This window comes from Lactuca virosa, chromosome 1, assembly GCF_052849685.1.
Source record: "Lactuca virosa cultivar CGN04683 chromosome 1, Lactuca_virosa_CGN04683_v6, whole genome shotgun sequence".
Taxonomy (NCBI): Eukaryota; Viridiplantae; Streptophyta; class Magnoliopsida; order Asterales; family Asteraceae; genus Lactuca; species Lactuca virosa.
Genome location: NC_136426.1, coordinates 88,952,074 through 88,964,629, shown reverse-complemented (window position 1 = coordinate 88,964,629; position 12,556 = coordinate 88,952,074).

Sequence of the window (12,556 nt, the reverse complement as noted above, 5' to 3'; positions counted from 1 at the left end):
GTAAGTATTGCAAGTTAGCAATATTAATTATAGAAAACAAAAATTCACTTTGCAAAGTTGCAATGGTTGAAAAGTTGTTTTGCTATAATTAAGGGAGAATATTATACTTCGTTTCAAAATTCTAAAGCTTAGATCGAGAAATGTTAATAAATTTAGTCAAGGATACATAGCGCATTCTCAAAATTCGATTATGATTACAGCATCCCTCTTCATAGTTCGAATTATGGGAACAGGGCACATAAAATATTATGGCAAAAGGCTGATAAAGTATCACGTCTTTATGTGAGACATTATGCATCATGTCCAATACGCTTCGGGTATAGGATCGATTGCATATGCTATAATATTTGACCATTCTAAAATTTTCCAAATGCCTAGGGCATTAAGAGGGAAAAAGGACTAGAACTGGATTTGACTAAAATAGTTAAATAACTATCAAAGGATGATCTAAGGTTCGCCAAGGATTGGTCACTTATGAGTAGTTGGAAGTATAGTATTGGATGGACTATATTGACATTATTATGAATAGATAAGATTCTTTTAAGAATGAGTTGTCATATAGCAAATATGGAAATATTTCCATAAATGGGAGTTGGAAATTAAGAATCTATGTAGATTAGAAACTTTTATGCAAAAGGATGTTCAAAGGAATGTACTTTGAGTGAGAGACATCACATCTATAGAATTGTTTTGTAACAATTTCTGATAGAGAACTTAGTAATTTCATTAGCCAAGTCTTGGTGACTTTTGTGCTATGACTTTACGAAAGGGTCGTTGCATAAAATGTTAGAATCTAACATATTCTAATAGTGGCAAGAACCTTGTATTCTTACACTAATGATAAGGATTAGGGATTGTGAAATGAGTTTCATTGGGAAAGTTTTTCAATTGATCTATTTTTACAAAGTATGGACCATAGGAAACCAAAGTGTACATGCTTGGAGCATGGGACAATTATGGTTATAATTCGAGTAATAAAGTTGATTTTCCGAAACATTAAACAATGAATAATGAGTAATCAATATGGTGACTAAATAAAAGATGTTTTATTTATACTCAATAGTTTGGGGCCATGTAGGATTGAGTATTATCGTTGTGTTTCACTTTGCATGTTTTGACTTCCAGAATAACTGGGTTATTCAAACCTCCATAGTGTTGGATTAATGTCTAAGTCCATAACTATATTTGGTATGTACTTGACCCGACCCGGCATGGTCCATTTGGGTTGCACTTCACCGGCACAATTTATATGGATAGTCTTTTGAGAATAGTATATTTATGATTTATATTAATATATTATAAGTTCTAATATATTAATATGGAATCATATTATTTAATTAGTATTGATCAAGAATTAATTTAGAATTAATTAAGTGATCAAAAAGAACTAATTAAATATGGACTCTTATATATATGGAATGGGCCAAGTTCATTTAGGTTGGGCTAAGCTTTCATGGATGGTCCATGGAGCTTTTAACCCATGGATCCTATGTAAATGAAAGGTCATGGGTATTAGGGTTTACATGGATGTAACCCTAATCCTCCATAATATATAAAGGGGTCCTTGGCTCACAAAATTGGCACAAGTGTGTGAAAATAAGAGTGGGCCGATTTTAGTGTGCATACATATTCTCTTAAGTTCTTCCAAGGTGTTTTGGTGATTTGTGATTCCATTTGAGGCTTCCACACTATTGGGGCTAAGCTCTTAAAGCTTGAAGACATCAAGCTACATCAAAAGGTATGTCATCTAACTAGAACTTTGTAGTATAGGTGCTTCATAATATGCTAGTTAGGATGAAACCTTGGAATAGTTAATATTTGCATGTATAATAGAGAAAACATAGATCCAAGGTTTATAGGGTTGCATGTACACCATAGGAGTGTTAGAATGCTCAAAACACAACAGTGGTATCAGAGCCATGGGTTGTTTTCTGTTATATTCATGCAAATGTTTTATTTTCAAAGTTGGAAAAAAAAAGAAAAAACAAAACATGACGTTTGTCAAATTTTAAGATAATTACTTGTTTTTGTGAAAAACTAATTATTTGTAAAATTTGAATCATTTGCTATATGAGTTGAATTAGGTCAAATTTAGTAAAAGATAAAATGATATGATTATTTTATTAGTTTTAAAAGTTTGATCTAAAGAGTTTTTTGAAACCTCCATAAGTTATGGATATGAAAAGGTTTTTAAAAAAAATTGATTCAAAGTTTTTTATGGAGTTACAAAACTTGGTCTTAATGTTTTAAAGAATTTCATAAATTGTTCTTAAGTTATGGAACATGAAAAGTTTCATCATAAAACAAGTATTTAACTCCATAAGTTATGGAATCCAAAAGTTTTCAAGAGTTACAAAACTTGCCCTCAAGTTTTGGAATTTGGAAAAAGTTTTTTTATGATAAAAAAAAAGAATTGAATTCTAAAACTCTTGGGTTCATAACTTAAACAATTAATTAAATGGTTTTAATTTTGAATTTAATAATTGGAATTATGATGTTTTTATTGAATAATTCAATTAACTCTTATGGACTTTATTAGTAGATAATTAAAGTGTTTAATTAAAAGAGAATTAATAATTCCATAATGACATGGTTTAAATTTAATTAAATTAAGAGTATAGTTTAATTAATAGATTAAACCACCAAGTATTTTAAATGTCTAAAATACACCCTTATATTATTATAATATTAAAAGTTTAATATATTATATGTATAAGAGCAAGCCGTCTTACCATTAGTAGGCCTCATTCACGAAGCTGGTCTATAAGGGGGGTATAAGGTTATTGCCTATAAAATGGCAGTTTAATGGGTGTCCACTCTCACCCACCGCTTCCTTGACTGGTGGAGGGTCGTTAGCCGAACAGGTAGGACAAGGACTATAATTCTCCCTTCATTAAAAGTATTAATGATAAATACTAAGTAACTAAACTTTTTATAAATTCCCAATCTTAGTTACTTAGGAAAATGTGAATAAGGTGCTAATCCATGAAATTACACTTTGCACTTTGTTTAAGCTGTTAGTGGAGCGTGTGTGGTTAACCGGCACACTAACCTGGACTTAACAAGGTAGGAAAAGGGTAACTTAATGTTTATCATAGTATCGTTGGAGCGTGTGTGGTTAACCGGCACATCGATTGAGGGGTAAATATTAAGGGTACCAAGTATATTTGCATGGTTACTTCACACCTTGTTTTGTGATCCTCGGCATCCCAGTCACAAAACCTGAAGGGCACACTCGAGATTGAAACATGCCATTGAAAAGTTCAATGAATCTCAAAAGAATCTAGGAGTTTCAAAACCAATTAAAACCTAATAATACATTTCGTTTATCTTGGTGGAAATTGGTGAATCGTCATTCACCTACCTTCAAATATTTTATAGCTTGGATTACGACATCCCTCTTCCAAGTTATAAAATAGTTTGTTGGGTCCTAGCCTTAATATATCATATTGGGTGTTATATTAAGGACTTAAATCAACTTTACGTCAATTTCTCCCATTGTTGATGTCTGGTTTAGACAACAATGATCTTCCCAAACCAAGCTTTCCTAATGAATATGACTTCCCGAGTTTGGCTCATGGAAGTCATACTTCTCTTCCTCCACCTCCTCCAATTATTCTCCCTAACCCACAAGTTCAAGGTCACTCAAGCCCTAATGGCAAGCAAGGTCTATGTGTGATCACATCTTAGAGATGAAGTCACATATTGACAAGCCGGGAGAGTTGGATTTCAAAGTCTTGAGAAAGTTGGATGTTCAATCACTTTCTAAGTCACATAGTGAGTTCCTTTGGGACTACTATGATACAGACTATGACATGAACCTTAATGATCATATCTATTTGCTTGGTGCTGCTGAATCAGCAATGATTTGGAACGATAGTGAAGCAAATTTGATTAGAAGATCAACTTCCCAAAAACTTTATGGACAGTGACAATGGTGACACTGGAAATCCAGAAAAAGCATTCTCTTCCCAATGGAAAGGGATTGGCCATAGTCAACCCGGTTGACCAAATGGTAAAGAGAAAGGCTAAGTCTGAGATAGTCCCATTATAAAAGGGTCCATATGTTTATTTTGCCAAAGGAAGGGGCGTTGATTGCAAAGCTGCCAAATTTACCTAAGGATGTTAAAGTCATTATCCTTGTCTTGTGACTATGGTTTTGACGATTCACATGGATAAGAACACATACACCATAAAATCTAAGGGTCATAAGGTTTCTCTCCGATTCATGAAAATGATGGTGAGGAAACACTTCCACCAAGTAGATTTGAAGCAGATGGCAAAAGGTCTAAACAATTGAGACTATGATTACGGCATCCCTTTTCATAGTTCTGAAATTGTTTAGACACACATGCATGCTATCTAAGGAAAGGTGATGATTTTGATAAAGTTTTATCAAAGCATCTCGTATCAGAAATCTGAACTTTGGTAAGAAAGTCAATAAAGTATTGATTTCTAGAAGTCCAGCTGATTTCTGAGTACATGTCAAAGCTAGTGGGAGCATAAGTGTTATGCTAATAATCATCATGTTAGTGGGAGCATGATAATTATTGTTAGTGTTGCAAGTTAGCAATGTTAATTATAGAAAATAAAAGTTTCAATTCGTGAGGCTGCAGGGATTGAAAAAGTTGTTTTGCTATAATTAAGGGAGAGGATATACTTCATTTCAGTTCTAAAGGCTTAGATTGAGACCTTAATCATCTTTAGTCAAGAATATATATATGAATTTCATGTTGGATTGGTTCAACTTAAGGAAATTCTATATATTGCGTTCTCAAAATTCAATTATGATTACGGCATCCCTCTTCATAGTCAAATTTTTAAAACATGGCAAATAAAAATATTGTAGCAAAAGACTGGTCTAGAATCATGTCTTTATGTGAGACATCATGAATCGTGTACCATTTGCTTTGGGTACAGGATCGATTGCATGTGCTATAATATTTGTCATTTCTAAATTTTTCCAAATGCCCAGAGGCATTAAGAAGGGAAAAGGTCTAGAATTGGATATGACTAAAATGATTAAGCAATTGTCGAGGACAATCTGAGGTTTACCAAAGATTGGTTGCTCAGGGACAGTTGGAAGTATAGTGCTAATTTTGGAAGGAACATATTGACATATTCTGAAAAGAGGCATCTCTTATTCAGAAGTGATAGTCAAAATGAGAATATGGAGTTGTCTCCATAGGTGGAAGTTATCTGTGTAAGATTAGAAAACTTAATGCAAGAAGCATGTCCAAAGCAATGTACTTTGAATATGAGACTTAGTTTCCATGGAGTTGATCTCCATTGGAATACCTTATAATGACTGTTGACAAGTTTTTGTGACTTTGTACATATTCATTACAGGAGGGTCAGTGCATATAAGTTTAAAATCTAAACAGATTTCGATAAATGATAGGAATTTGAAATTCTCACATTTTTCGATAAGGATTTGGGAGTGTGAAATTAGAATCATTGAAATTATGTTCAATTGGTTTATTTCACAAAGTAAGGATCATAGACAAACATAGAGTGCATACTTGGTGTATGGCAAAGCTATTGTTTAAGAAAAACATAGTGTACATGCTTGGAGCATGGGACAACTAGTGTTTTTAATTCAAGTATAAAGTTGATAAAACCGAAACAATGAATAATGAGTAATCAGTATGGTGATAAATAAAAGTGTTTATTTATATTCATAGGGTTTGATACCATATTTGATTCATTTATTCTTGTGTTTCACTTTGCATGTTTTGACTTCCAGAATAACTATGTCATTCTTCCTGAATGATTAAGTTATTCAAACCATCCACAGTCGGTCATGTGTTGGAAGTAGATATGAATCAAGACTGTCATGGGTTGGGCTTGTTGAGGTCTAAGATGTGGGACAAGGTGGTGCTACAACACTCATGAGTGCTCATAAGTTCTGAGTATTGGATTCAACCCGCGCTCATTAGAATCACTTCATGGATTTTATCACGAGTGATCATGAGACGATAATATCTTATATTCTTCAAACCTAGAGATATGAGTTGTTACTATGAGTTGGTTATACATTTATTGCACGAAAACGCATTGGTAACTCGATGTTATAAAACGTGCCTTTGTGTATGATTCAACAAGTAGTAGAACAAGCCATATGAGTCGAAGTTTATCCATTCCTTTTACCTTTGGGATAAAAGCGATATCTGTGGGCCCCTCGATGATTTGGTGATGACAAATGTAAGTGCTCGGCCGGGCCTGGACTGATTTGATTTGTTCAATTAGTCAGTCGTCATAAATCGAAAATCGGGAAACAACAAATGGACAGATAGAATGATTATAATCCATGTCTCAGTCCATATGATATCTAGAATGGAGGAATATATGATCCCTTATCTAATGGACAAGTCATTGACAAGGTCAGAGTTCGACAGCGGCTTTAAGAGCTACGATTGCTAGTTAGGTTTTTAAGTCATACTCAATAATAGTTTTAAACTTATCCAAGTGGGAGACTGTTGGATTAATGTCTAAGTCCATAACTATATTTGGTATGTACTTGACCCGACCCGGCATGGTCCATTTGGGTTGCACTTCACCGGCACAATTTATATGGATAGTCTTTTGAGAATAGTATATTTATGATTTATATTAATATATTATAAGTTCTAATATATTAATATGGAATCATATTATTTAATTAGTATTGATCAAGAATTAATTTAGAATTAATTAAGTGATCAAAAAGAACTAATTAAATATGGACTCTTATATATATGGAATGGGCCAAGTTCATTTAGGTTGGGCTAAGCTTTCATGGATGGTCTATGGAGCTTTTAACCCATGGATCCTATGTAAATGAAAGGTCATGGGTATTAGGGTTTACATGGATGTAACCCTAATCCTCTATAATATATAAAGGGGTCCTTAGCTCACAAAATTGGCACAAGTGTGTGAAAATAAGAGTGGGCCGATTTTAGTGTGCATACATATTCTCTCAAGTTCTTCCAAGGTGTTTTGGTGATTTGTGATTCCATTTGAGGCTTCCACACTATTGGGGCTAAGCTCTTAAAGCTTGAAGACATCAAGCTACATCAAAAGGTATGTCATCTAACTAGAACTTTGTAGTATAGGTGCTTCATAATATGCTAGTTAGGATGAAACCTTGGAATAGTTAATATTTGCATGTATAATAGAGAAAACATAGATCCAAGGTTTATAGGGTTGCATGTACACCATAGGAGTGTTAGAATGCTCAAAACCCAACACACAGTCGGTCATTCGTTGGAAGTAGGTATGAAGCAAGACTGTCATGAATCTGTCTGTTGATTGTCTAAAGTGTTTAGACATAACACAAGTTTACTGCAGAGTTCATGAGTGCTTTAATAAGATTAAAGTATTGGATTAAACCCACGCTCACTTGAATCACTTCATGGATTTATCACGGGTGATTAGTGAGACGATAACATTGTATATTCTTGAAACCGAGACGTGCGAGTTGTTATTTGCTGGTCGGTTGCACATTGATGATAAGTAAACGCACCAGTAACTTGGTGTTATAAAACTTATTGTTGTGTGTGATTCGATTAGTAGGTGCAAGCAAGCACTTGAGTCGAAGTTTATCCATTCCTTTTACCCAGAGTGGGATAAAAGCGATATATGTGGGCCCCTCGATGATTTAGTGATGACACCCTAAGTGCTTGGCCAAGCCAGGACTAAGTTGATGTGTTCAATTGTAGTCTGTTGTCAGTCGTCATAAATCAGATGTCGGGAAACAATACATAGACAGAGAGAATGATTTAAATCCATGTCTCGCGTCTATACGATATCTTGAGAATGGAGGAATATATGATCCCTTATCTAAAGGACACGCATATCTGATAAGATCAGAGTTGACAGCGGCTTTTGAAAGCTACGATTGCTGATCAGGTTCTGAAGTCATGCAAAATAGTTATTAGACTTATCCAAGTGGGAGACTGTTGGATTAGTGTCTAAGTCCATAACTATTTTGGTATGTACTTGACCCGATTGTGAGCATGGTCCTTTTGGGTTGCCTTCACCATAGCAATTTGTAGGATGAATTAAGAAGAGAAAGGTTTAATTATGATTTATTAATATATTATGAGAATAATATATTAAAGGAGAAATCATATTGTTTAATTAATATTAGTCATGAATTAGTTAAGAATTAATTTAGTGGCTAAAAGAGATTAATTAAATATAGGGGACTGGACTGCAATTATTGGATAATTGAGTTATTGGGCTAGGGAATGCTAAAGGAACAAGGGGTGAACGAAATTATGATGGGAGCCCATCATATTTTCGTCCATGGCCTTATTCCAGAAGGTTCCATGGGCTGCTTAGAGTTTAAGCTGTCCATTAGGGTTTTGACTGAAACCCTAGCAGCCCACACAAGTATATAAAGGACCCCTATGGCCCCAAAAACGTGTGGATCTGGTTCCTAAGGGTTCTTAGACGAATTTTGGGTGCCTCTCTTTTTCTCTTCTTCATCCAGTTGCTTAGTGGTGTTTGTGACTCCATTAGAGGTACTACACTTGTGGTACTTGCTTTCAAAGCTAAGGAGATTCAAGGAACTAGTTGTTATTACTATATAACAACAAAAGGTATGTATTCTATTCTTCTATGTGGATTTCGAAAATAGTAGTAGCATGCCAGGTTTCTTTTTGTGTTCATAAAGTTGTATAACTAATAGTGAAAACATAGATCCAACTCTAGGGTTGCATGCACACATAGGATTGTTTGTATAAAACCCATCATATATATATCATCCTAGGTTTTCCTAGGGTAGACTCCACACCACTCTCCACCATCAGTTGCAGAAGGAACTCTCACTAACTTCCTCTAGCTAGCTCACGAATTCAATTACATATTACAATAACCAGTTAATTCTTCGAATGAGAGGTCTCACACTACAACGGTTGGACTCAGACAAGAGCTGCGCAATAGAGTTAAAACCTAGTCTTCTCAAATTATTTACTTCTTATAATATGTAACTTAGCATATTCACTTACTAGTTAGCTAAATCTAGTTAGAACTCCTATAAAACACAAAGCAACCAGCATACTGGCATCAAGTAACCACATTCAAACATTACCTAACCAGACCACCCTATCACTGACTAATCAGTACTAGCATGCAAATATACAAGCTCATACAATAGACATGCAAAGCATCTCTCCTAGCATTCTATCATGAAAAAATTGAGCAAATCCTTAGCCCTAACTAGCATGCGATTCATAGATTCACAGATCAAAGCATAACAGATAACATGTATGTGTATTTTGGGAAAACTTACTTGAGCTTAGCTGATTGCATGCACCGCTCCCCGTCTTATTTTAGAAAAACCCTTTTCTTAAAAATATATTTCTTTTTGAAATTTTTTACCAAATCCTCAGTTTCAGTTCAGACACAACTGAGAGTGTGCCCGAATCCCTCAAACCAAGGCTCTGATACCAACTTGTAACGTCCCCAAAAATATGATCTGAAATTTCATTTTTCATTTAATAAATCAGTATTCCAAAACATTATCCATACAACCCAAAAGAAAATAAGTGTATCAAACATCATATCAATCAGAGTAATATCTCAAGCGGAAACCATGTGGTGTGTGTGATGTAGTCAACCCGAGCTCTTCGCCTTGGAACTGGAAGTACCTGAAACATAAATTAAAAACTGTAAGCACGAAGCTTAGTGAGTTCTCCAAGATACCGCATACCAAACATAATATATAATAGGCCCCACCCCAAGAGTATAACGGGCCCCGCCAATGAGTATAACGGGCCCCACCCTAACTCGCATAACGGACCCCGCCCAATAAGTATAACGGGCCCCGCCCACATACAGTTCATACTATATAACAAGTAATAGCATACATGATAATCATCGGGCCCCGCCCAGTAAGCATATAAACACATGTACATAGTAGTGTCACATAGACAATGAGTATTCTAACATAACAGATCATGGGTCGGCATTGGTGCATTCGACCCGCTATACATGGTGAGGAAACTCACCTCGACTGTAAAGTCTCACTGAAAATCCCAAGCTGCTGTCTTGACGAATCCCCGAGCTATCAATACAAAATAGAACCCAATTAACATTTGGGTTCCAATCCATATCCAGTAATCCAAACTTGGGGTAAAAAGATCATTTTACCCTTTACTCAGTTTGGTCCAAGACTAAGGCTCAAACTCAATATCTATAAGGCCCAACATAAAAAATCATCCAAAGCCCACTTATGGCCCAATTTTCTAAATTGGGCCTAATATCCTATATGGGCCTTACCCTAAAGCCCAAAAATATCCCTCACTTAGCCCAAAAGCTTGATTCCAGGTGGCCCACTAAGGACCACAACAACAAAGTCCAAAGAAATGACCCAACCGAGGCCCAAAAGTTGCAAAGCTCAACAGAGTGAGTACACGGGGCGTACTCAGTTACACGGTAAGCGTACACACAAATTGGGTTGTACGCCAACTGTTACACCTCAATCCCAACTTCAAGATATAACATTATACTTTCATAAAATGGGCACAAACTCATGCATGAATGATTCTAAACCCTTAAGGTGACAACTTTATGAATCTAGAACTTCAGAAACACCATGAGTGGCAACTCAAAGCTCCTGGAGTGGCATCAAACCACTAGATCCCATTCTTGTGGCCGAAAGGGACCAAAACTCAAATAGAATAGATCTAAGCTATCAATGATCAAGATCACAACTTTTTACCTCAAGTAAGCGAGAAATGGAGTAGAGAACCAAGACCCACAAGCCCTTCCTTGATCAACCACCTTGAACCAAGCTTCTTCTTCAAGATATGGACCAAAGTACACCAAAAATGGACACAATGAGCTCAAAATACCAAAGAGAGGTCTAGGGTTTCGTGCTTCAGGCTATAGGGACAATGGAGGCATGGTCCATAATGATTTTTATATAGTTCCTAACCCTGAAAATTAGGGTTTCTAAATGACTCCCGTACGCCCCGCGTACATACACGTACGCCCAACATACGTGTTCGGAGTCCCGATCCCGCCTCGCCTGAGTACGCTAAGCGTACCATGTGGTACGCCCCGCGTACTCGCTTTACAGCTTGTACGCTAAGCATACCATGTAGTGCGCCCCGCGTACAACTCAAACACCAAAAGTGCAACATTAACAACAATAAGGGCAATAAAGAAACTTACCATAATTCAAGTGTTACATTTAAGGTCTGTTGCCGACCTAGAATTAGAAATTTATGTGTTCAGATTTCTAAACATTTAATTACAGTATTATAACTGGCATATAACATTTCGGAGTAATAAGGAGGATTACACATCTAAACCTTCCTCTATATATATTCTCATCTTGATAAACCGAACGCCTTACGATAGTGAATGATACATATCAGAAGATATTGTAAGTAATACATATAGAGTGTATCTTTCCTTTAGAATATGTCTGATAAATAATACGTCTGATAAGAGAGAAGTACACCTTCAATTGGCGGGATGATAAAACTTTTGGTATAATTCGTGAAGTCGTCCCATCATTTGGCGTTTCCACCATCAACCAAGTTAAAGCACAATTATTGTTAAAGATATGCATGGAAGAACTCCTAATGGAGTCTAGGGAATTTTATATGCTTGTTTGGACACATTCATATGTGTTAAATCGTTTTGTGATTTTAGGAATAAGAACTTGGGAACTGCGAGACAATTCTTGGGACAAGTATGAGTAGGTGTGAAAGATAGTAGAGGCCTATACTACCGGAAGCACATGACTCACACTTGGATCGAAAAGAGTCACAAGGTACCAAGGCGCTAGTAAACGAAATTGTTGTTCATGTTCGTCGTTACCATCATTTCGGTAAGAGTAAAGAAGATGATTGTTATTCCGACCTTAGCGGTCATATCAAATTGAGTCCGAAAAATCTACGAATTAAGTTCGACGGAGCGTCTGACCTTATTTAAAAAGACTGAAGGTAAAGATAATCAAAGTTATAAGCTGAGGTTCGGGAGGGCAATCCAGTCTTATACTGTAGTGATCTATTAGATTTGGTAGATCTATATGATTACATGTACTTGCTGACTATTGATTATTGTTTGCATATGTCGACATGGTGTGGTTGGGTTGATGAAATATTGCTTTGTGTTGTAATCTAATAAACCTAGGAGCAATCCAGTCATAATCTGAGGGTCAAGAGGGCAATCTAGTCTTATACTGTGGACTCGGGTGCAATCAAGTCTTATGTTGTGGGCCCAGTGTCCATGTATTGTGTGTGTGTGTGTGTTTGTGTGTGTATATATATATATATATATATATATATATATATATATATATATATTGTTGTGTGGGGTATTTTAGGGGAATTTACTAAGATTTGGCGTATAGTTGTGGATTTTAATGTCTTTCAGGTAATTTAGATGATCGGGGCAAGGCGAAAGCGTGATCATACACATCCTCCTGCTGATTTATGTTTTGATATATTATTTGATACTCTGATTCTATGGATTTGATTTGAAAACAATGGTTGATTATCTTATGGTTTTTGTGAAAAAAATTTATAAAAATGAAAAATTTTATCATGGTTTTTGG